We start from the raw sequence: 26,298 nt of genomic DNA on the forward strand, positions 1-26,298 counted from the left end.
GACTGACGGTTGTTTTCTCCATTTCTGTCACCTAATGGAGTTTGGGTTCCTTGCCACTGTCGCCTTTGGCTTATTTAGCTGCCGTTTTTAAAAACACTTCATATTCAGTAAAATTATATTATTGATTTGACTGCACTGACACTACTGGATGAGAACAAAAGCTTGAACTGAACTGAGATGATAACACTATTGTCTTCTGTAGCACTGCTTTATAGCTGATTCGACCTGTTATTGATCTGAACTGAATCAACACTGAACAGACTTGAGCTGAATAAAGACACTATTGTCTTCTATTGAGCTGCTTATAGCTGAATTGAACTAATTTCATAAAACTTTACAGTTATAGAACTGAGCTGAATCAACACTGAACTGGTTTCAGCTGAATAATGACATTACTGTCTTGTAGAGCTTTACAGCAGAATTTAATGAAGTTTGCAGCATTGACTGTTATGATCCTGTTTATTACTGCTTCGAAACAATCTGTACTGGAAAAAAAAAAAAAATGCTATTTAATTTAAGGTGACAATTATTATTTACATTACTTTCAGTAAAGCATTTATGTACAACCCGAATTCCGGAAATGTTGGGACGTTTTTTAAAATTTAAATGAAAAAAAAACTAAAAGACTTTCAAATCACATGAGCCAATATTTTATTCACAACAGAACATAGATAACATAACAAATGTTTATACTGAGAAATCTTACAAGTTTCTGCACAAAATGATCATTTCAAATTTGATGCCTGCTACAGGTCTCAAAATAGTTGGGACAGGGGCATGTTTACTATGGTGTAGCATCTCCTCTTCCTTTTCAAAACAGTGTGAAGACGTCTGGGCATCGAGGTTATGAGTTTCTGGAGTTTTGGTGTTGAAATTTGGTCCCATTCTTGCCTGATATACAGTGGGATCCGGAAAGTATTCAGACCCCCTTAAATTTTTCACTCTTTGTTATATTGCAGCCATTTGCTAAAATCATTTAAGTTCATTTTTTTCCCTCATTAATGTACACACAGCACCCCATATTGACAGAAAAACACAGAATTGTTGACATTTTTGCAGATTTATTAAAAAAGAAAAACTGAAATATCACATGGTCCTAAGTATTCAGACCCTTTGCTGTGACACTCATATATTTAACTCAGGTGCTGTCCATTTCTTCTGATCATCCTTGAGATGGTTCTACACCTTCATTTGAGTCCAGCTGTGTTTGATTATACTGATTGGACTTGATTAGGAAAGCCACACACCTGTCTATATAAGACCTTACAGCTCACAGTGCATGTCAGAGCAAATGAGAATCATGAGGTCAAAGGAACTGCCTGAAGAGCTCAGAGACAGAATTGTGGCAAGGCACAGATCTGGCCAAGGTTACAAAAAAATTTCTGCTGCACTTAAGGTTCCTAAGAGCACAGTGGCCTCCATAATCCTTAAATGGAAGACTTTTGGGACGACCAGAACCCTTCCTAGAGCTGGCCGTCCAGCCAAACTGAGCTATCGGGGGAGAAGAGCCTTGGTGAGAGAGGTAAAGAAGAACCCAAAGATCACTGTGGCTGAGCTCCAGAGATGCAGTCGGGAGATGGGAGAAAGTTGTAGAAAGTCAACCATCACTGCAGCCCTCCACCAGTCGGGGCTTTATGGCAGAGTGGCCCGACGGAAGCCTCTCCTCAGTGCAAGACACATGAAAGCCCGCATGGAGTTTGCTAAGATGGTGAGAAATAAGATTCTCTGGTCTGATGAGACCAAGATAGAACTTTTTGGCCTTAATTCTAAGCGGTATGTGTGGAGAAAACCAGGCACTGCTCATCACCTGTCCAATACAGTCCCAACAGTGAAGCATGGTGGTGGCAGCATCATGCTGTGGGGGTGTTTTTCAGCTGCAGGGACAGGATGACTGGTTGCAATCGAGGGAAAGATGAATGCGGCCAAGTACAGGGATATCCTGGACGAAAACCTTCTCCAGAGTGCTCAGGACCTCAGACTGGGCCGAAGGTTTACCTTCCAACAAGACAATGACCCTAAGCACACAGCTAAAATAACGAAGGACTGGCTTCACAACAACTCCGTGACTGTTCTTGAATGGCCTAGCCAGAGCCCTGACTTAAACCCAATTGAGCATCTCTGGAGAGACCTAAAAATGGCTGTCCACCAACGTTTACCATCCAACCTGACAGAACTGGAGAGGATCTGCAAGGAGGAATGGCAGAGGATCCCCAAATCCAGGTGTGAAAAACTTGTTGCATCTTTCCCAAAAAGACTCATGGCTGTATTAGTTCAAAAGGGTGCTTCTACTAAATACTGAGCAGAGGGTCTGAATACTTAGGACCATGTGATATTTCAGTTTTTCTTTTTTAATAAATCTGCAAAAATGTCAACAATTCTGTGTTTTTCTGTCAATATGGGGTGCTGTGTGTACATTAATGAGGAAAAAGAATGAACTTAAATGATTTTAGCAAATGGCTGCAATATAACAAAGAGTGAAAAATCTAAGGGGGTCTGAATACTTTCCGTACCCACTGTAGGTTTCCAGATGCTGAAGAGTTTGTGGTCTTCTTTGGCGTCCTTTTCTCTATAGGTGAAAGATCTGGACTGCAGGCAGGCCAATTCAGCACCTGGACTCTTCTACGACGAAGCCATGCTGTTGTAATAGCTGCAGTATGTGGTTTTGCATTGTCCTGCTGAAATACACAAGGCCTTCCCTGAAATAGATGTTGTCTGGAGGGAAGCACATAGTGCTCTAAAAACTTTATATACCTTTCAGCAGTCATAGTGCCTTCCAAAACATGCAAGCTGCCCATACCGTATGCACTTATGCACACCCATACCATCAGAGATGCTGGCTTTTGAACTGAACGCTGATAACACGCTGGAAGGTCTCCCTCCTCTTTAGCCCAGAGGACACGGCGTCCGTGATTTCCAACAAAAATGTCAAATTTGGACTCGTCTGACCATAGAACACTTTTCCACTTTGAAACGGTCCATTTTAAATGAGCCTTGGCCCACGGGACACAACAGCGCTTTTGGCTTCTTTTTGCACTATAGATGCTCATGTAGTTGGCATCTGCAGATGGCACAGAGGATTGTGTTTACCGACAGTGGTTTCTGGAAGTATTCCTTGGCTGATTTAGTAATGTCATTGACACAACCAGGGCCTGAAGATCACGGGCATCCAATAAAGGTCTTCGGCCTTGACCCTTACGCACAGAGATTTCTCCAGTTTCTCTGAATCGTTTGATGATGTTATGCACTGTAGATGATGAGATTTGCAAAGCCTTTGCATTGTGATGTGTGGAACATTGTTTTTAAAGTATTCCACAATCTTTTTTTCACACTCTTTCACAGCTCTGCCCATCGTTACTTCTGAGAGACTCTGCCTCTCTAAGACATCCCTTTTATAGCTAATCATGTTACAGACCTGATATCAATTAACTTAATTAGTTGCTAGATGTTCTCCCAACTGAATCTTTTCAAAATTTCTTGCTTTTTCAGCCATTTGTTGCCCCCGTGCCAACTTTTTTGAGACCTGTAGCAGGCATCAAATTTGAAATGAGCTCATTTAGTGGATAAAAGTGTAAAATTTCTCCATTTAAACATTTGTTATGTTATCTATGTTCTATTGTGAATAAAATATTGGCTCATGTGATTTGAAAGTCTTTTAGTTTTCATTTTATTCAAATTTAAAAAACATCCCAACATTTCCGGCAATTCGGGTTGTATCTAGCCTCAAGACTGACATAGAATTAAGAGAAATCTGTAAAATTCTTCTGAAGATAAACAAGTTCAGATGGAAATATATAGAGAAGCAGGCATGGCAGTGATCTAAGTTAGTATGAACAGGAGGTCTAATACATGAACATCTATGATGTAATGATCTGTGATACCTTCTGCGAGGCAAAAACATCAATGAGAATTATTACGGTAATAAATAAAGAGGTCAAAATAAGCAAACTATTATTTGATTTTAGGATATTCTTGTTTGATCTTATGAAGCCTGAATCCAAATTCTGATTTACCAGGAACCTGAACCTGAAAACTGAATTGTAGAGTCAGACTTTGGCTGGGAGACAGAACTGCATGAAAAGCTTTATAATTCATAAGCTTTTTGCTACCACTCATTTTTATAAATTAGCTGTTGGCTACATAATATCTGAAGAATGGAACACCAATTAGGATTAAATAACTGACTCATCCACACCACACTGACAATGTGACTTTGTGTTTCTAATTAAATACATTGTTTTGAGCGGATTATTTCCATTATCACAGAACAGCATGACCACTGCGGACAGCAATGTTTGCACAGACTGGTGCAATGTTAGCAGAAAATGACATACTGTACTGTTAGATTTATTTCCCCAGTCCATCTCTGCTGGTGTAACAGGTGTGACAGTATTTCACAAACCAATTATTTAATGATCATGTGAATGTATTTTAATTGTTTCTCCACTTTTTTTCAAATGCTAAATCTTATGAACACAGCATTGACTCTCTTTTAACCCGAAGCTGTTTAAATATGAGTCAGCTCTGCAGGTCTAAAGGATTTTGACATTTGCTGTTAAATTACATGTCTTCTAAATTAAATAGTAAATAGTTACCCAGTGGCCTTTTGTGATTGAGGATGATGACTGACTTTAGGTTAATGCTATAGTAGCCCGAGATTATTTTCCTACTCAAGTAAGAAAATAATGTAACTTAAAATGTGGCATTTCACTGTGAACTCCACTTCCAAGAAAACAAATTACTGTAAAAGTTCAATCACATATGGGAATCTATTTATAGATATATTTTCTAGGAAATCCTGTTGTTAAAAACAGTGATGGGCCCTCAGAATCCAAAGTTTCTCTCAAGCTTTCATTCTGTTTTATCCATACCCAAAGAGCAACGAAATCCACTTTAGGATCTGATTCATATACCCTGACAGGCATATAAAAAAACTCAGTATGCATATGTAAGGTCTCATTTGTGCAGCACATTTCAGCATCTGGTGGCAGATGTCTCAGACCTCAGTGTCCTCTGAGGGAACGTCTGTGTTCTCATTACTGCAGTCCGGCCACATCTCACTACTCTCATATATTCTGAACTCCTACAGGCCACAAGCTTGTGTTTGTGTTAGTCAGGGCCGTCTGTAGTAATGCAGGTTAACTCAATCCAAGACTGAATTTAACAGTCACCTTGAGGGAAGCTACTTCATTATATAATGCAATTGTGCTGTTTATTATGTCTTGAGGTATCTAAAATTCAGTTAAAGGGACAGTTCACAGTTCAGCCTAAAAATAATGAATTCTAGCAGACTTTTCGTTTTCATTTTTGGGTGAAAACTGTTCCTTTAAGTTTTTTCATCATTTCCTTCAGTATGACATCACAGTCATGATATAATAATATCATTTACAAAATCCCATTCAAATCTTCACCGAAAGTTTGACATGTGAAGGGGCATTTTATACATTTATGAGCAGTTAAATGTTGAACAGTTAAAAGCAGTTAAATTGGTAACTAGCGGCCGCCCTGCTGCTGCAGTATGTAAAAGCAGATATCATTACTGTATTTTAGTGTGTTTGAATTCCCTGTGTGCCTGTGCTATTTCATATCTGACGTCTTTGGAAAGTAACACGGCTCACTTATGATTTATGCATGCCATAAATAGAAGATAGGAAGTGGAAAATTGAAAATGTATCAAAGCTGAACATTTGCTGCTTGACTTAGCAAAGAGAAAAGTCCTGTTTGCATGAGTGACTGTTCTGTGATTGGGAAAAAAAGGTCTTTGTGACCAAAACGGTGTGTCCTGCCTCTGCCTATATAGAAACTTTAATCAGTATAACATTTTTGTGCCTCACTATGCAAGTTTAAGGCCTCTGAAGGAAGTTCATTATATGCACAGTCAATATAGCAATATAGTATATAGCAACACCCGATCGTTACATGTGCTTTGATGAAACATTTTTCACAAGCAATTAACTTCAGATATCTCACGTCAGAAGTTTACAACGAGTGCTTTGTTTATCCAGCTGATTCAGACGTGTTTGTCACAGATTATGTGCGAGTATAATGGCTCTGTCACTCATAACTTTCACCTGACTGGACATGAATAGCAGTAATTCACATGTTTCACCACTGGCAGTTAAATTCTGCTATATCTTTTGATTAAGGTACATAAAAAGTCAACTAACTTGCAGCTATAATTAGTTTTTCCACTACAAAATATTTACAAAAAGATTTCAGAGCCACAGCAGAGGGGAATGTTTTCAGTGAATACAAATGTATATCAAAATATGTCTTTCATTCTGTTTCATTTCTTGTCTGGCAGGCAGAAAATACTGTATGTCATATTGGAAGTACTAGAAAGCGTCTGACCGGATTCAAAAGTGACCACAAGCAACTGTGCTGAGTATATTCTGATCAGGATTTCCCATACCACATATCCACATCCCACAGTCGGCACATCCACCTAATGAGAAGCACCAGAGTTGTATTTTCACAGGGACGTCTCAAGTAGGCAGCTGCATGCTGAAGGGTGAGATCTTAACAGCAGACTTTCCTAAATAATTCATGATTCTTGAGGAGTGTCAAGCAATAAAACCCCTTTTAGTCACAGACCACAGGTGCGTGGATGTTTACAGATGCTGTAGACATCAGGCCTTTGGGGATTTCACATAAATTTGACACCCATCAGAGGATTTCAGGTCTCTGTGAGGTGATGTCAGAAAAGACCCCAGTGTTTCCGGATGCTCTTCCTCTGATGCTGGCTCATGACCCGTGCCATAAGAGACGATAAAACAACAAGCTGCAAAACGACGAGTGAAACCTCTTATCCAACCAGTAACTCACAGAGCAGAGGAGTGCAGACCTGCAGATGTTTGTGACAAGGAACAGATCTAAACTCAGTCGACACTATATTTCTGCTTTTAATAATGTGATTTAATAATAATAATAATTGAAACATGTGACAACTAGCCCCTTTTAAACTGTGATTTAAATAAAAATTCTCTTTCTGGTCCACCTATGCTCTAATCTGGTCCTGAAGTTACTGCATTTATGTGACATTTTCATACTGTTAGGGTTATGTTTAAGTCTGTTTAGTTTCATTGTGTTTTGGTTTACTTTTCGCTATTCCTGTTTTGTCTTTACTAAATGTTATAGTTTCCATAGTTACTCATTAGTTTTTCACTTGTTCTTAGTTCTGTTGATTACTCTGTCTGTGTATTTAAACAAGTAAAAATTAGTTCCGCAACAAGTAAAGCCATACGTACTGATACATAATGATATCTTTGCAAATCATTAGATAATGATTCATTTAAACAGACACATTAATTTACACTATTAGTTAAATACTAGATGCTGATAGGGAATTATTTCATGGTGACACATTTAATTAACAGCAATCCATATATATGACGTTATTAATCAGACAGACTCTTTATTAGTTATTATTGCAGCAGTCATTAACAAATGGCTTAGTTCTTCATGAGTCATACATTAATTCAAGATTATCTGTGCATTAGTTAAGCATTAATTTAAACATACTGTATTAGTGTACCTGTATTGTAAAGTGTTACCAATGGTGCTAATATGCACTCACAGTGTGCTGTAACACTACTGAAAAATCATGATTGTAACCTTTATTTCTACACTGAAATCCCAGATGGCCCAGATTCATCTTTTATGAATTGTTAAAACATTAGTGTCTGGGACGCTGTGAGCCCAGAGACTGCACTGTACAGTTTTTAAAAGCTTAGCTTCAATGTGTAATATGAATAAATTCTGCTCAAACAGCTGTTAAAGTCCCCCTGAAATCAAAATTTTAATTTCTTTAGCTTTTATTATTAATATGTTAGCCTTAAGGTTAGCTGCTGTGTTCCAAAACAATGACAAAATTTACATTTAGGAGATATAAGCATTCAAAACTTACAGTCATGACATCACCACGCACTTCAGCTTCTCATCAAATCTTCTGTCCAACCAAATGCTCTCTAGAATCTGAAGTCCCGCCCCCTCCTACACTATAAACCGACGCTAAAGCTGCAGCTGAAATCGGTCACATGTTCACAAATTTACTAGTTTCTAAATGGTGAATGGCACATAATGCACTATATAGAGGACAGGGAACAATTCAGACAGCGTTAATATGCTTTCCATTAACGCGAATGAAGTCCGTTTGTCACATGAACCACCACAGCGTGAAAACAGTCTGCTCTGGTCCAGAGACATGAGAGCAGAGAGCGGATCATATGCGCAAGTCGGCGCAGACCACAAAACATATTGGACCCATTTGAATTCTGCACAGAATTCTGTATTTAAAGCGATATAGCGGAGGAGAAACGTTTAGAGATTAAAAGGAAACCAAAGCTTTACCGAGCTCAGCACCTCTGGCCGAGCTGTGACATAAACGAAACGCTATTGGATATTTAAAAAAGGGGGCGGGGCTGTTCGATATATCCCACCCTGTCTTCCTGTTTCAATTGAAATTACGTCAACACAAAAACATTAAAAACATTCATTTTCTCCATAGGGAAATTGCAAGACAAATCTACTGTGAGTTCCGAGGTTGTTAATCGAAGGTATATTCTTCTGTTGAAGACATTTGTTAGCAGCATTTCACCATATTTTTAAAACAATTAAACAGTTAAAAAACTACATTACCCATGATGCAGTACAAAATTGCACCAATCAGAGAGTCACCACAGGGCAAAAGAGCAATAAGCATACTTTACAATAAAATAAAAATATATTGTTTCTAAAGATATAATAAACAACACACACCCTTGTACACATTCTTGGCCTTTGCCTTTTTTGTCTAATATTCAAATATATATTTTTATTTTTGCTTAAAATAAACGTTTGTAATTTTGTGAGTCCCCTCGTAGCTGCTTGCCTTTGTTTATGGCTTATTAAAAAGACTTTTTTGCAAATCCTTATGGGAAAAAAATGAATGGAAAAAATACTCCTGCACCAATACCAGCGAAAAAGTGGGCAGGCACTAATGGACTCTGGGAAAATGAGTAGAGGCTTGGGCCCGAAAACACTCCTTATGTCACGACTTAACAAGCAGACAGTGTCACATCTCACTGATCCTCATGTGTTTGGCTGCTGTCATTGGTACTGTGTGAAAACTAATGCATTAATGCAGAAGAGAGCAAATTTAGATTTTCATCTTTGCCAATTATCTTCTACCTAAAGTTCTTCTACATATTATTATCATTATTATTTTTTACACATGCTTCATATATTTCATGTTATTGCATGTCTCTGAACAGAGACGTTTCCATATATTCTCTCTTATGATTATTTTCTCTCATGGTTATTTTTGTTTCATAACAAAGTCTAGACTGGAATAACACCATTGGAGAGGTCAGTCATCATTCACACTCATTAAGCGTCATGTGTTATTACAGTAAAAGTCAAATACTGCTCATTACATGTCAGAGCTGCTGCGTTCAGTTAATGAGTGTCACATACATGTATCTGACTGAGATCAAATGAGCCTGTTTCTCACAGGATCACTGATTTCTAATGATTTATTTAATAGTCTGTAATTCTAAAGACCATTTTAATGTGATGTAATGGTCACCCATAACCTATTATGAACCATTGCTTCCTAATGTGCGATCCAGACCCCAGCTGTTTAATTATAAATGGAAAATAAATTGAAACATATTGGAATGATATATAATCATTAGTAATGCATGATTTCAATAGACAATGGCACATAATACATGACTGCAGTGCCACATTCATTAAAATTATTTAATCCTTATAAATATTATGTTGCTTTGCTCAATTTTAGATTTTATGGAGGGTGAATGTGCATTTCTCAAAATATCTTCTTTTGTGTTCCACAGAAGAAAGAAAGTCATACAGGTTTGGAACAACATGAGCATGAATAAATGATGGCAGAATTTGCATTATTATTCTATTTTTTTTACATCCCTTTAAGCTTCACCGAACACCACGATTTCACGTTCACCTGCAATTTAATGACATTTTTAACTTTGTTTCTGATCAAACGTCACTGGCTGACAGACAGAGCTTTGTACTTTCTGTGTGACCGTCTGTGAGCAGATCAGACACGAGTCAAGGACACAAAGACGTCCTCACTGGAGTGTGACTATTAGAGCAAACTTCATTGTTATTCTATCACTCGTAGCAGGATTAGAAATATATCAGAAACTCTCATGTGAAGGTGAAGAGGTGCTGATATACTCAGCTGAGGAGAGAAACACCAGAATTTTGTCCTACAAGAAACCCTGTGACATTTAATCTTTCGCTGCAGGGGAGACGAGAGATGGGACGAGTTTCATCAAAGTATGTCAACACTGGAGAGGAGGGTGAAAGACATGGCACAACCTCATGTCTGAAACCCACTGCAATTACTTGAGAAAACTGAAATATTACAGACCAATGAGCATTTAATTCCAGATTCTCTTTGCAGTGGGTTTGTTTGCGAACCACTGAAATTACAGGCTCAGTGACTGTAATTAAAGATATAGTCTGTAAATCCTGTACTACATTCAGCTCTCACACACACACACACACACGCATACTTGTATATGTGGTTTACGGGGACTCTCCATAGATCGTACATGGTTTTTATACTGTACAAACTGTATATTCTATCCCCCTACACTACCCCTACCCCTAAACCTACCCATCACAGAAAACTGTCTGCATTTTTTAAATTTAAAAAAACAAAAAAAAAACAACACTGTTTAGTATGTTTTTTTAAGCCATTTGGTTTACGAGGACACAGGAAGTGTCCTCATAAACCATGTTTACGTTGTAATACCCATGTCATTATACACATTTGTGTCCTCATAAACCATGTATACAAGAACACACACATTCTTACAAAACTGTGTTTTACTAAGCTGAAATAACTAAATATTCTTGGAGTAACAAGGCATGAAAGCATTTCTCTGATTTCATCTTGCGCTTCAGGGATTCCATAGTTTACAGCACCTTTTGACTATCAGCATAAAGTCTGTAATTACAGTTTATACTGAACAGGAACCACTTAGACTAGAAGAGATGATCTGAATGTCATGTAAAGTGATCAATCACAAATTGTTTTGTTTTTACATGCCAAATAAATAGAGCCTTGGTCAGCATTCAAAAACATTAAAAAAATCTTACTGAATAGTTGGTCTTTGCAGACTAGACAAGTCAAGTCAAGTATTCTTCATTTGTATAGCGCTTTTTACAATACAGATTGTTTCAAAGCAGCTTCACAGTGATTATAGGAAAATTAATGGAAAGAGATTGTTTTGGCTTTACAGCAACTCTAGGAAAAAGTTATTTTCCAGCTAAAGTATGTTTTTGCTTGAATCACTTCCGTTGTAAAAATCATTAATTATTAACTTAGGGGCTGCTTAAATGACACCTTTTAACTGAAAACAGAAGACTTTTAATGCGTTCTTGCTGTTCATTTACTTGTTTAGTCTATAGGTATGTGCATTTGAATGTGTATGTGTGCAGACACTTAGTCTTTTTTACAAAGTGACATTGCCAAATTATTTGTCTGGCCCGCATAATACAGAATTATTAATATGGACTATTTATTTATCACTATAGAATTATAGACTAGATCTGTTACACATGCAGCTGCTGCAGAGCAAGTATGGATACACAGACACACTGCTGTGATCATGTAAGATATGCTGCTGCTGCTGCATGAATAGACATACATAAATCCCATAGCAGGTGGAGCTGGGGGAGGTGGAGGGTTTCGGAGGAAGCGCACTGCAGGACTAGCCTATAGCAAACAATGAATAAGACTATTTAAATGTTGACCAAGCAATCTCATGGATCAGCAGAGGCCAATCAGCTTGTGCCATTTAGTAACAGTGAGATAGCATGCAGACTGCATGTAAAGAGCCTATCAGCCTGCGCCATCTAGACTTTCATGACTGAACAACCCAATCTCACGGCAATTCGTACATATTTTACGCGGTGGTTAATTTGTACGAATTCATACAACCTTATTCGTACGATTTTATATGTTTTTTGCTAAATCGTACGTATTTTATGAGTTGACAAATTCGTATGAATTCATACAAATGACCTACCCCTAACCCCGCCCCTAAACCTACCCGTCACTGGGGTTTAGACAAATTCAACATGTTCTCCAACTAATACGCCTATATAGGTCATTTGTCACTTCCCTGAAATATGACCCAAAATATGACCTGAAAAGTGACCTATAGGGTCGTTTTTTTTTTTTTGGAGGACAGTCTGGACAAATCATATGAATTCGTACAAGTGAGGTCGTACGAATTTGTACGAATTAGCCACCTCATAAAATACGTACGAATTGGTCGTGAGACAGCATTGGACTGAATTATATATTTCAATAATGCAACTCTCCGAGTAGTTTTGGCATGTTAATTGATGTGTCAATGTTAATGTATTTGGTCTTGATCTGCTATACTGCTGCTGCAGAGCAAGTATGGACTACTGCCATTAGATACACAGATACGCAGCTTTGTAAGATATGTTGCTGCTGCTGCATTAATAGACATACAGTACATTAATCCCCCAAACAACCAGGGGCAAAGATGACAATACAAGCCAACACACATGCATGCATGTAAAACATGCTGCTGCATTAATAGATTTGCATAAATCCTCACACAGAGATAATAGAAAGACGATATGATTCTACAGCCCCCCAACACAAGCAGATCTATCACCAAGACATATGTACAGCAGCTGCTCAGAAGAGGCATGAGAACATATATGTTTGAATACATGTTTGCTATCTGTGTGTGCCGGGGCCTGCTTTGCCGAATGGCTTCAAATCCAGTGGCTTGACTTATGTGTGAAGCCAGTGAGCTAGTGAAGCCAAATGTTATTTAACTTGTGACTAGCAATGTGTACCAGGGTGCTTAGTATGTTTAACTACTGACTTAAATCAACTATGTGTTTCTGAGCCAATATGCTTCAAACTTAACTAATTAGAATGCACACTATGTGACTTTAACAAATGCTATAATGTTGCAAGCTGAAATAGATGGAGAAAATAACCCCCAACCTTCACCTGAGCAAGCATGCATGTCACATTCAAACAGCCCCAGGATAACATGCAAATCTACACATTCTGTCTTCATCGAAAATACCTAAATTTCATTTAAGATGTGTTCTCATGCAAGCTATCCTTGCCTGTATCCTCTCAGCAAGGTTGTCATCCATATGCTGCTGTTGTTGTTATTATTGACTCAATTCTCCTATTCTAATATTGCATATTCTCATGCTAGCTTGCTTATATGCTTGATTATTCACTCCTTGCATCATAAGCAACTTGCAAAACATTAAACCTGATTTTGAACGTGTGTATTTTTGCGTCATTTATGAATAATGCTACCCTATCAGATTGGGCTGCCAACACTATATTTGCATTGTTTTAAGGGTAGGTTTAGGGTAGGGTGGGTAAGGACATTAAAAAAGCCTCAAACCAATATGATGCTGGTAGCACAATCTGATAGGTAGCTTTTTTGCTATCGAATTGTGCTACCTACTGTTTCTATGGGAGGTAGCAAAATCTGAGCAGGCAGCACAAATCGTCAGAACACCGGACTGCTTCACAATTTCTCATTTGCATTTACACACTCAAAAAAGCAAATTTTTGCTCACACCCAAAAATTGGCAAATTTAACATGCTATAATAAATGATTTGTGGGGTATTTTGAGCTAAAACTTCACATACACACTCTGGGGACACCAGAGACGTATTTTACACCTTGTAAAAAGGGGCATAATAGATCCCCTTTAAAATACCTTTTACTTCCATGTGGTAAAGATGAGATAGCTTGCAGACTGCATAGAATTGCACCATCTAGAGTTTCATGACTGAATCTAGATTCATGACTGAACCTATATATATATATATATATATATATATATATATATATATACTGGCCAAATCTATTTTTTTACCAGCCAAGAAACAAAAACAGGCAGTTATGACACCAATATTTTAGATAATAGTTAAAATTCACAATCCTCTATTCCAATTCCAATACCACGACTAAAACTACTAGCTTAACTAATATAATTTTAATAGCCGTCGGTAATAAAATAAGAACAAATAACAAAGAAATTTAATAAAGTAGTTTAATAACCAACTATATTTACTAGGATACTCACCGAGACGGGCATTTTTGGACATAATTATGTGTGAACTTACAACCCGGTCTCAAAAAAGTTGGCACTTGGGGCAACAAATGGCTGAAAAAAGCAAGAAAATTTGAAAAGATTCAGCTGGGAGAACATCTAGCAACTAATTAAATTAATTGATATCAGGTCTGTAACATGATTAGCTATAAAAGGGATGTCTTAGAGTGGTAGAGTCTCTCAGAAGTCAAGAGGGGCAGAGGCTCTCCAATCTGTAAAAAGATTGTGGAATACTTTTTTAAAACAATGTTCCTCAATGTCAAATTACAAAGGCTTTGCGAATCTCATCATCTACAGTGCATAACATCATCAGAAGATTCAGAGAAACTGAAGAAATCTCTGTGCGACAAGGCCGAAGACCTTTTTTGGATGCCCGTGGTCTTCAGGCCCTCAGACGACACTGCATCACTCATCGTCATGATTGTGTCAATGACATTACTAAATGGGCCCAGGAATACTTCCAGAAACCACTGTCAGTAAACACAATCCGCCGTGCCATCTGCAGATGCCACCTAAAGCTCTATCATGCAAAAAGGAAGCCATATGTGAACATGGTCCAGAAGCGCCGTCGTGTCCCGTGTGCCAAGGCTCATTTAAAATGGACTGTTTCAAAGTGGAAAAGTGTTCTATGGTCAGACAGAGTCCAAATTTGACATTCTTGTTGGAAATCACAGGCGGCGTGTCTTCTGGGCTAAAGAAGAGGGAGACCTTCCAGCGTTATCAGCGTTCAGTTCAAAAGCATCTCTGATGGTATGAGGATGCATAAGTGCATATGGTATGGGCAGCCTGCATGTTTTGGAAGGCACTATTTTAGAGCAATATATGCTTTCCTCCAGACGACATCTATTTCAGGTAAGGCCTTGTGTATTTCAGCAGGACAATGCAAAACCACATACTGCAGCTATTACAACAGCATAGCTTTGTCGTAGAAGAATCTGAATTGGGCTGCCTGCAGTCCAGATCTTTCATCTCTATAGAGAACATTTGGCGCATCATTAAACGAAAAATACATCAAAGACAACCACAAACTATTCATCAGCTGGAAACCTGTATCAAGCAAGAATGGGACCAAATTCCAACACAAAAACTCCAGAAACTCATAACCTTGATGCCCAGACGTCTTCAAACTGTTTTGAAAAGAAGAGGAGATGCTACACCATGGTAAACATGCCCCCGTCTCAACTATTTTGAGACCTGTAGCAGGCATCAAATTTGAAATGAGCTCATTTTGTGAATAAAATTGTAAAATTTCTCAGTTTATGTTGTTATGTTATCTATGTTCTATTGTGAATAAAATATTGGCTCATGTGATTTGATAGTCTTTTAGTTTTCATTTTATTCAAATTTAAAAAACATCCCAACATTTCCGGAATTCGGGTTGTAGTATTTTAGCACTGTCTGACACAGCTTGCAGGGTGTATGCTTCGGATGTTTCAGATGTTGAACTTCCCACATAGCGCATCCTTTCATGTCTTCTAGCACTTGAATATTTACATTGGAAAGGCTTTCATTTTTGTGATGATGCAGCACTGACCCGAGCGTCATTCACGTTCATGTCCTCATAACATTGCATTTTGCTAGAATTCATAAAAATGTTACCGGCTATCTGGCGACTAACAACATATATATACTGATAATTTTTGTGCAAAATATGGTCATGTGACTCTGAGATGAGCAATTAATAATCTAAGTGAAGTTTTTCTTTTTCAATAATTACAAATTTCACCGATAGGTGTTTGTGAAGTGCTGGTGCAAAACCAATAAAGTAATGTTGAGAAGTCACAATTTTACCAAGAGGCACCTGGGGTGTCAATTCAGTTATATTTATATATATACTGAAGAAGGAAACCCTCCAGAAACCACTAGAATTTAAACTTAAGGTTGACTTCAAATATTTACCCTAAAGGCAGGATGAAAGCTCAAGTTTAAATTCCTCTGTAGGCATAGTCGTCCTCGATCAGGACGTTGAGGTGGGGGAAGGTTTCAAGGCTGAAAGATTAATGCTGCCCCTACTTTTGTTAAAATATGCCACATTCAATTTGTTTTTGTGGATGTGAATGATTCAGCTTGTCCTTCTCTTTGAGATTATTGGTATTGAATTGCAGATTTTTTTATGCAGTTGATCACTTGGTCAACAACTTGTTTGATGTGCTCTTATCCAGTCAGTAAAGCTCTGTCAGTAATCCCAAATGTGGCTTCACACACACATAGAGGCTGTTCTCTCTTATCAGGACAAAGCTAAATTTTGTGTCACTTCCTTGTCTACATCTGCTCCGGCTCAAGGGCGAGACACTCTGAGACACTCCAGATCTCCATCCTCAGAGAATCTGCAGTGATAGAGAAGAGCACATACATACAAATGTGGAGATTAGCAGCTGTGTTCACTGAGAGCTGGAGGGTTTATCTATTATCTGTTTCCTTTGGACCCCTGCGCTTCGCTGCTCTCTGGGGAAAATCCAGAGCGACTCAAACACACATGGAGAAAAGCTTCGTTAAAGAACCGCTCAAGTGTTTTTGCCTTCGAGGTGCAACAGGTTTGTGTGGGGGTCTCTGAATCAGACCGTGACCTGACCCAGATGACACAGAAAAGCTGCAAATAGTTTCATATACTTGGAAATGTAAAGCAACCGACGCCGTGACGTCAGCAGATCGATTTGACTATTAAAATGATAATCTGTCTGGGAAATTCTCCAGTCGGCCGGGGAGAATCTAAAGCGTCTAAAGGTTTATGCGAACGAGTCCCACACAGCGCCTGGAGATATGCAGATTCAATTTGAAAACACACATATAAAATGAGTTCAAGAGATTTAATGAGAACCAGCTCCCAATAAAGCAAACATGAAGCAAGAAAAAAAAAAAAGCAAGGAGAAAGAAGAGGAATGGATGGAGGATACAGGCAAAATAAGCTTGGAGAAGTTAAACGTGACAAAGGTGCAAGTAGCCTATTTTCTCTGAGATGAACTGCAGTGGCTTCTGTGTTACTGTTGACCTTCTGTGTTACTGTTGACCTTGAGTTTCCTGCATGAAACCCAAAGGGAGAAAATGAAGCATTTCACAACAGGTGAATTCACAACAGGTTTAAGTTCAGATGTTTTCAGCACATTCACAACCTCACGTTGACAAAGACTGATATGCTCCTTTACTGTCCAATAGGAACTTTAAATGAGCTTTCAGGTATTCCACAACCTGAACAAAATGGAAAATTTCCTTTTTCACTTGCCTTTTTTAGTAATTAATGGTCACTCATTGAAGATCTGATGATAGAGAGGTAATGTTAGATCTGTCAATTTGCCCACAGTTGTTGGGCTTTATTGTCTGTATGTTGGTGAACAGGTTTCTTTGATTTCGACATTTTTCTGTTGGATCTTGGTGTCTTGTTAACAAACTAAGCCACTGGTTTGGTGGAGGTGGGTTATTGGATTGCTTCCATGTTTTTTATTTGTATCGGTCAGTCCAAGCTTACCTCAGCACAAACTCAAATCTCTTCCCCAAACTCAATAACTCATCACAATCCTGGCTGCTGATAGAAGCCCCAGGCACTTCTTCAGCTGCTCAAAATGTTTCTGGCCTCGCCTCTTCCTGACTAGACTGTCAGAATTTGAAATGCTCAGCACATTTTTCCATATGCATGTCTAAGAATCAGACGGCCTTGATTCTTGCAAAATGGATGCTGTTTTGGGTCATGCCACATCAAAAAAAGGCAAATAATTTACTTTCAAAATGCATAATTTCTGTTATTACATCTAACCTTCATTGTTTTGCCAGAACTATTATTGACGTGACTTTAATAAAACCCCAAACTCTGATGAAGAAATGAATATTCGATATTATTTAAAAATCTGCTATATTTATATAAGCCAGATCACTTATTTCATGGCATTTTTGCGATTATCTGTTTTTGCAGAAGTTTTGCAGTTTACTGTTACAATTAGTTACAATTAGTACAATGGACAGTATTCATTTCCAGTTTACAAAAATTTAAGTGAATTTAAATAAATATTTTACAATTTTAGCATTTTAAATATCACCCCTCATTTTTTTAATTTGTTTGAAATTCCAGGGTAGAACCACCCTATCATACACCCGACGCAATACAACGCCAGGCGCGACGCAAGTGTTTTTTGCTAGTTTCAGCCCAACACAGTTATCATTTTCACATCCAGTGCCACGTTCCTTAAATAGCAAATGCACTCGCGCCCATCTGTTCGCCCATGGATGTGCTGGTCTGAAAACGAGGTGTGTTCAGGCGCATTGTTGCCGCATTGCTATTTTGAGGCAACTGAAAATGACTGCACCACTGACAAACTCAAAAGTCAATGGCACAATATTATTATTATTTTTTTGTTATTTAAAGTGGCGTTAGTAATATGTGCCTATAGGCGGGTGCACAACAAACGTACACTCAACAATGCTTGTTACACACACAGGGACACGCAAAAGGATTCCTCTCTGAAGAAGTGTTCAGTCTTTCTGCTTGCAAATTCCGCCATGTAAATAGTGAATCCACCATGGTACAAGCGCAACTGGCTTTTAAAAGGAATGGGAGATGAGACTCTGATTGGTTTATTGCATGTTATGCCCAAAACACACCCATGACTCATTAAAAGACTAGGTACAATCCTTTTGGACCATGCGCCTGGTGCAACGACCATTTTTTTTCCGTTGTTAAACTAGCTAAAGTGGATTCAGACACGTCCTAAGTGCACCTGCGCCGTACGCTTCAGACCATGTGCTCAGAATGTTAGAATAGGGCCCTTAAAGTTAAAGACCCAGTCTTACGTAGCTGGTGGGGTGAACCAATGAGCATTACCTCCGTCTTGTCACTGTTTAGACAAAAACAATTTCTAGACCTCCATTTTTTAATCTCAGAAATACACTGAGAAAGAAAGGACACAGCCACATTAACATCAGGTTTTGAATGTATATAAACCTGCATAGAAGTGAAAGTTGAGACCAAGTGATCTTAAAATTTGACCAAGGGGATAAAAGTAGATGCTAAAAAGTAAAGGGCCCAAAATTGACCCTTGAGGAACACCAGATTGCACCACACCAATATCAGACCTGCAACCACCCATAGCAACAAACTGTTTTTGATCTGAAAGATAGGACTTAAACCAGCTCAGTGCAGTATCAGAAACACCAAAGACAGATTCTAAACAAGTAAAATCGAGTGATCAACAGTGTCGAAAGTGGCACTGAGATCAAGAAGAATCAAAATAGAAAGAGCAAGAATCACAAGTGATTAATAAATAATTAGTGACCTTAACAGTTGTTAAATGCTTCTCTACTTAAAAGATGTCATTTTTCAGCACATAAAACATAAACATTAAGTTTCTTTTAACTCAGTGTACTAATATAAAATGACCTTTCCATCTGGACTTTTCCAAGGTTTCTTCTCTATCATTATTTAATTATTTAGCTCTAAAAGCAAAAGAGCACATCTAGCATTTCACCACGTTATAAACATCTTCCACGAAACACTGTGGAAATGGGCTTGTGGGTGTCTTGGGCATACTGGCGTTTGTAAGTCAATCTTGGAAGGATATAATGGCATGAGGTTTCATGTAGACGTGGTGGGATTGGGAAGGAAGCCATTTAAATCTGTTGACAGTGTCTCGCTCTATTTTCATGATGTTTGGAGAATAATGAAGCTCAGGAGCGAGCGGGGGGGATCTGAAAGAAACACATTTGCGTAGGACCGGTGGCAGAGGCTTTGTGCTCTGACTTGATGTGGCACATTAAGATGGCACGCAGTGTATGAGGCTCTATGGGCATCTTATTGTCGGCAGCGGAGGCAGAATTTGCTTGTCACGTTGAACTGTTTTTGAAATTCATGGAAAAATTCATGCATAATTTAACAGTTCATTTCTGTACATATGCATGTAATGTCATGTCTTTGAAACAGCCTTTTTTTGTGGAGGATTTTTCTCATTTTAATCAATGGTTGTGTTACATGAATATATCTTGCAGTTTTCTGTGCTGAATCTGCCTGTTAAATGATATGATCTGAAACTGAAGAAAGATTTGTAGAAGGAATTATGATCTGAGGCTAAAATAATGCTTGTCTTTGAGAACAGATGGGTTTTAGTCTCATAAGTCTCTGTAGAAATACTCTTGTTGTCTTATTAAAACCATGTTGTAATTGCAGAAAGTGTTTTTTCAATGCAAATTCTTTTCTTCTTTCAAAGTCATTAATTGTTGTGACAAGGTTTAAGATGTATTATATACATATCTTGCAGTAGCCTTGAGAATAATAAGACATAAAACACAAGATCAGTCCTGTGTGTTCAAAAGACTCCCTCTAAACAAGCCATGAAATTAGAAGAGAAGCTCTTTAGTTTCAGATCAGCACATTTCATACACTTCTCATAATAATAATGCTGAACTGTCAGAAAGAAAGAGTGAGAGAGACCTTGAAGCAAGAAAAAAACTTTGAACTGAGTCATATCGGCAATACTGAAAGAGGAAAACATGATTGTCTTCATGCACATGTAGCTCAATATCACACTTTAGTTACATGTATTTGTTCAATATCCATCTGGCTTCTTGGTTTCTATGATATGGATTTCAGCTCTTGACTTCCTGTATTAAATATCGTCCTTGATAAGAGTATAGGAAATGATTTACAGATGGTAACATGGAGAGAACATGATGATGATAGCAGGATACAAAAGGATTGAATCACACCGTTTTCTTTAGTAATAGAAATCCTTTTTTTTATTAATACAATTTTTAGGCTTATATGTATCCCAGCTAAAAAAGGACAACGTATCAGTTTTTATGTATTTTATGTATTTAATTCATGAAGTTATGTGTGTGGGCTAAATGGTTAAAAGCACATGAAAGTGTGAAATAGATTTGTGTTACACTTTACTTTATATACTTTTTTGCTGTTTTCATTGAGTTATTGTGATACTGAGCACATGGCCTGTGCAAATGGAGTCCATGTTTTACTTTAATTCATGTAAAATCTATTTAAACATGGTAAATATAGGCCTGGTTTCACAGGATTAGGCCTGGAAAATGGCTAATATTTCAGTTAATATTGCAAAACATTAGGTAATTTAATGTATTTTAATAGAAAATGACAGAATATATGTTTTAAATGCTGTATTTTGTTCATATAAAGTCAACCTAATAAATCACCAGTGCTATAGAAGAAGAGCTTTTTTACTCCCTAAAAAAGTAGCTAAATGCATTACTTTTTATGGAAAATTTTACATTTGGGGCCTATTTTAACAATCTAAGCACATGGCGCAGGTGCACTTAGGGCATGTCCGAATCCTCTTTTGCTAGTTTAACGATGGAAATGGCGCAGTTGTTTTCAGTTGCCTCAAAATAGCAACACGCTAACAATGCACCTGAACACACCTCGTTTTCAGACTAGCACATCCATGGGCGCGAGTGCATTTGCTATTTAAACGTAGCGCTGGACGTGAAAATGATAACTGCGTCGGGCTGAAACTAGCAACACTTGCGTCGCGCTTGGCATCACATTGCGCCGGGTGTATGATAGGGCCCCAAAAGTGAAATGAAAAAGCCTCAGGCTGAAAAAAAAGTGCATTCACGCTTGTACAGTAGAGGGCACAGTTTAAAAAATACTTTCAGCTGTGCTGCCATTCCGGATCACAGAAGAATAGGATGCAGGAGAAGAAAGTTCAACATTACTTCTAGGGCTGGGACAATACAAAACGGGTCTCCATTCGCGATACAGTGAATCTGGATCAATCCTGATATTTTCTCTCTCGAATCAATTATAAGCTTATAGTTTTAATAGCAGATGGTGCTCCAGCTAGTTTATAACCACACACTCAAATGCTCACGAAGAAGAATGCTGGACAACGATTGTGCGTTCGGCTGAGTCATGTTAGTGGTTAAAGGAACACTCCACTTTTTTTGAAAATAGGCTCATTTTCCAACTCCCCTAGAGTTAAACAGTTGAGTTTTACCGTTTTCGAATCCATTCAGCCGATCTCCGGGTCTGGCGGTACCACTTTTAGCATAGCTTAGCATAGTTCATTGAATCCGATTAGACCGTTAGCATCTAACTCAAAAATGACCAAAGAGTTTCGATATTTTTCCTATTTAAAACTTGACTCTTCTGTAGTTACATTGTGTACTAAGACCGGTGGACAATGAAAAGTTGTGATTTTCTAGGCCGATATGGCTAGGAACTATACTCTCATTCTGGCGTAATAATCAAGGAACTTTTTTTGTTTTCAAAAAAAGTGGAGTGTTCCTTTAAATATACTTGCACCTCGGCTCAAAATGCTTTAATGATGCGAGATTAATGTAAACACAGCCCACTGTGAACACCCTTGTAATTCGCTTCAACCTTTTCGACCTTTATGAATGATTATTTTAGGTTTAAGTGGTGTGTGTAAAGGAACTGGAAGCAAGATCGTGATACATCGGAAAATATCAGAATCGCTCCAGATTCTTTGTAGCGCGAATCGAGAATCAATGTATTGTTCCAGCCTACTTACTTCAGCAATAAAAATAAAAACAAATTAAACACAAATGTGATGTTTATCTATAGTAATTTTTGCTTTTTAGTATGGTTGAAGTGGATCATCGATGGTGAAAAAGTAAAAAAGTACTTTTTTTTAGGAAAAAGTAACAGATATTTTGCTGTAAATTTAAAAGTAATGCATTACTTTACTAGTTACTTGAAAAAAGTAATCTGATTACATAACTCAAGTTACTTGTAATGCGTTACCCCCAACATTGGAACACACCCTAAAGATAAAGATAAAAGTTAAAGTCTGGAAAACTAGATTCCAACGCAACAGTATCATTTTGTGATTCACATGCACACTGTTGACAGCTTTCTATCTATGTATCTGTCTGCTTCTGTTAACAAAATTATAACTTCACCATGACTGGTGAAAATGTTTCCTATCACCATACAAACTCTGAGGAACAGGCCGACCTCTGTATCAGTGTTTGGGGGCGTCTGGGTGGCCATCTGAGTGACAGCGCCTCCCCAGCAGCCTGGTAAACCACAGGGAACAAGCAAAGGCTTATAATTACAGTGTATCCTCCAGTCCTAATAGCAACTGCTTATATTTAATTACACACTGTCATCGGCCCAAACAGCGCTGAGATCGCAGAACACTGCTGTTGCCTTGACAACCAGTGGAGAAAATCAGGGTAATTAATCAGCGGAGAGAATGACGGGAAAATAGTCAGCCCAAACAATTTACGGATCATCCCTGTTTGTTGCGACTCTATGGGAGTTTGGTAAAACAAAACTTTTAGTTTGCATATATCACATGGAATCTTGCACAGAAATGGACGGAAACATTTTGGACGTTGTTGGATTATCAATCTTGTATCTGTTTATGGTTCAGATGACAGTTTGCTCATTAAATGTAAAGGACATTTTAACCTATAAAGTTTTATGGCTCCTGTAATGAGAATGAGCTGAAATGACTTTGTAATGGGTTGTTAACAAGAACACTGTGCAAGATTCTGGTCCACATACACCTGGGACAATGTGCTCTTTCCAAAGTTCCTCCATTAACAGTGGTGTGTCAGTGTTAACTGTGTGAATGACCTTTTTCTCATAATTTGCCTCATATGATGCTCAGCAGGACCATGTAAATCATCAGCCCATCAAAGCCTGTGTAAATCACATCTGGATGACAGTCTGAAAAACACAGCAGGACTCAAAGCCCTTGGAGACCAAACGATTGTTCATTTTCAACCTGTCTGGCTGCTTTATTTCTAAGCGTAGTTTGATCCAGGGAAATCGTGAGAGTTTGTCAAGATGACGAGATAAAAGCTGCTGAATGGACAATAAATCATCAGACTGTCGCGAGGAACCGCGTTTGTGCTGTAAAAGAAGAGCCGAGCGTCTCAGGAGCGACTCAGGCATGAGTTTAATGTGTCGCAAAGCACTTATCACCACTAAAGTCACAATGATTCATCATTTCCTCTTATTTGAAACAGGATAAAGTTATTTATTATCAAGAATGTCTATCATTCTCGATTATAATGAGCTGAAATCATGGATGAGTCACTGTTTGTTCTGTCTTTCTTGAAGAGTGTCAAATACCAAAACTATACATTGATTATTCAGTCCTGGTATGGTAGTAACTTTTATGTAACATTTATGTTTTTTATCTATATATTTTACATGTTTGTCATTTTGTTTACATATGTACCATGTGTTTTTGGATATTTACCAAATACATCACAAAATACCATAGTATTACTATCTGATACCATCTCTGAAAATTGGTACTATATCACAGGATTGTTTTTCTGTATATTTTCTGTATATATTTCTGTATATTTTCTTACAAACTCATTATATAATGTAACTTTATTTTAAATTCACACTAAACCTGAGATCCATAATTTAAATGTCTTGGCATTATGATAAATAACGGTAGAGCTCAGAATAAATCACCTCATAAGTGTGAAAATATAAAACTTTTCCGTTTACAATGATCCATCACTCACAGCAACTAGATGCTGTTTAAACTTTATAACTCTGTATTAAAATGCTGCATTGTTTGTTTCCCCATTAAATCGCTTGTATCTCTCACGGTTGCTGGAGATGTGCGAGTGTTTACTATAGGGTCCAGTGCATTTTCAGCCCTCGTTTGAGCAGTTCACTTGATAAGAGGCTGCGGATCGATGAATTCTGAGCTAACTGACAAACTTATTGACCTGGACGCAGACGGCAATGCGTTTGTTCGGACAAGGCTCTTTGGTGCTGCTTCATAACTAATGCGAGACCCAAGGCCTTCTAGGTAACATTAGCTGCCATTAACATTCGTATCCAGAAACAGCGTCTTCATCCTCAGGCATATTTCTCTCCACAGTTCTATTATTGCTAAAAGCTTTTCATTTAAAGCTACTTAACCAAATTTATTCCACATTGCAAGGGTAAAAAAATGTGGTTCTTTTGGGCACTGTGATTAAGATCATTTCAGCACATTCATACTGTATCTCTGGAAACTGCTCTCAATCAGATGCACCTCAATCTACTGGTGAACGAAAGCATTTGCATCAGCCTCACAGTCAGGTTGTATCATAGTAGCAGGTAAAAATACCAATTCCCTGCTGTCTTACTGTGTCATTCTCACTGCTTATACAATATCATATCCAACTGACGTATGAATTATGAATGAGTGTCAAATGTGTGTGTGTGACTAAAAGTGCTGACGGATGAATTCTAGACTGATGAGAAAAATCACCGCCTCCCTGGACAGAATCAACTTCCCTCTAGCAAAACACTCACAGTTACATTTTCAGGATGCATCTAATTCTGTCCAAATATGCAATTACAGTGGCATTAGAGTTTTTTGTCCTACCTTCATGTGCACCTGGGAAGCTCAGAGTCAGGCATTCATTATTATGACATTTCCCACATTCAAGTCGAATACATAAGGAAGTCGCCTAAACAAAACAAAATAATTATATTGTCAACAATAAATTCAAAATTTTGAATGAAGGGCGAGTGATTAACTTTACACTTGTTGTCTATAAGTGGTTCCGTACATAGTGCCTTTAAATTATTGAAATACAGCACGTAAAATTAAAATGACCTGCAAAATCATTTATTGCCATTCACTACAGACTTGTAGTCTCTATAGACTGTATAGATTATAGATATATTATATGATATTATCTACATTATAGATGAGGGTTTTCAGCAATTTTTCAACCCGTCATGCCCCTTTCCAATGTCCCAACTTGGCAACCTGAGTTTCCCACTCTTAAAGGGTTAGTTCACCCAAAAATGAAAATTCTGTCATCATTTACTTACCATTGTGTTGTTCCAAACCTGTAAGACTTTTGTTCATCTTTGAAACACAAATTAAGATATTTAAAAAAAATAAAATCTAAGCCAGTTCTTTACTCTCCATTGACAGCTACGCAACTACCACTTTTATACTTCAAAATGTTCAAAATCCATATGAATTGAGTGATTTAGTCCAAATTTTCTGAAGAGACTCGATCACTTTATATGATGAACAGATTAAATTTAGACTTTTATAAACATATAAACATTGATCAGCGAATATAAACAGAAGCTCAACCATAGTTGCTTGACAGGCGAGAACAAACCTCATTGGTTCTTGCAGAAGCTCACACATGATGCGTAACACGAGAATGAACCTC

The 26,298-nt window shown here is 37.8% G+C and overlaps 1 long non-coding RNA gene across 2 annotated transcripts in view; it reads right to left on the reverse strand.

The window, feature by feature from the left end:
* The window catches only part of LOC127511044 (uncharacterized), a 46,306-nt gene that overhangs the window by 17,569 nt on the left and 2,439 nt on the right, over positions 1 to 26,298 (reverse strand). For both annotated transcript variants that reach the window (XR_007929822.1, XR_007929823.1), the window contains exon 5: positions 25,488 to 25,572. This is a non-coding gene — a long non-coding RNA (uncharacterized LOC127511044). The remainder of the gene's footprint in view (positions 1 to 25,487; positions 25,573 to 26,298) is intronic.

This window comes from Ctenopharyngodon idella, chromosome 4 (genome assembly GCF_019924925.1).
Source record: "Ctenopharyngodon idella isolate HZGC_01 chromosome 4, HZGC01, whole genome shotgun sequence".
Classification (NCBI taxonomy): Eukaryota; Metazoa; Chordata; class Actinopteri; order Cypriniformes; family Xenocyprididae; genus Ctenopharyngodon; species Ctenopharyngodon idella.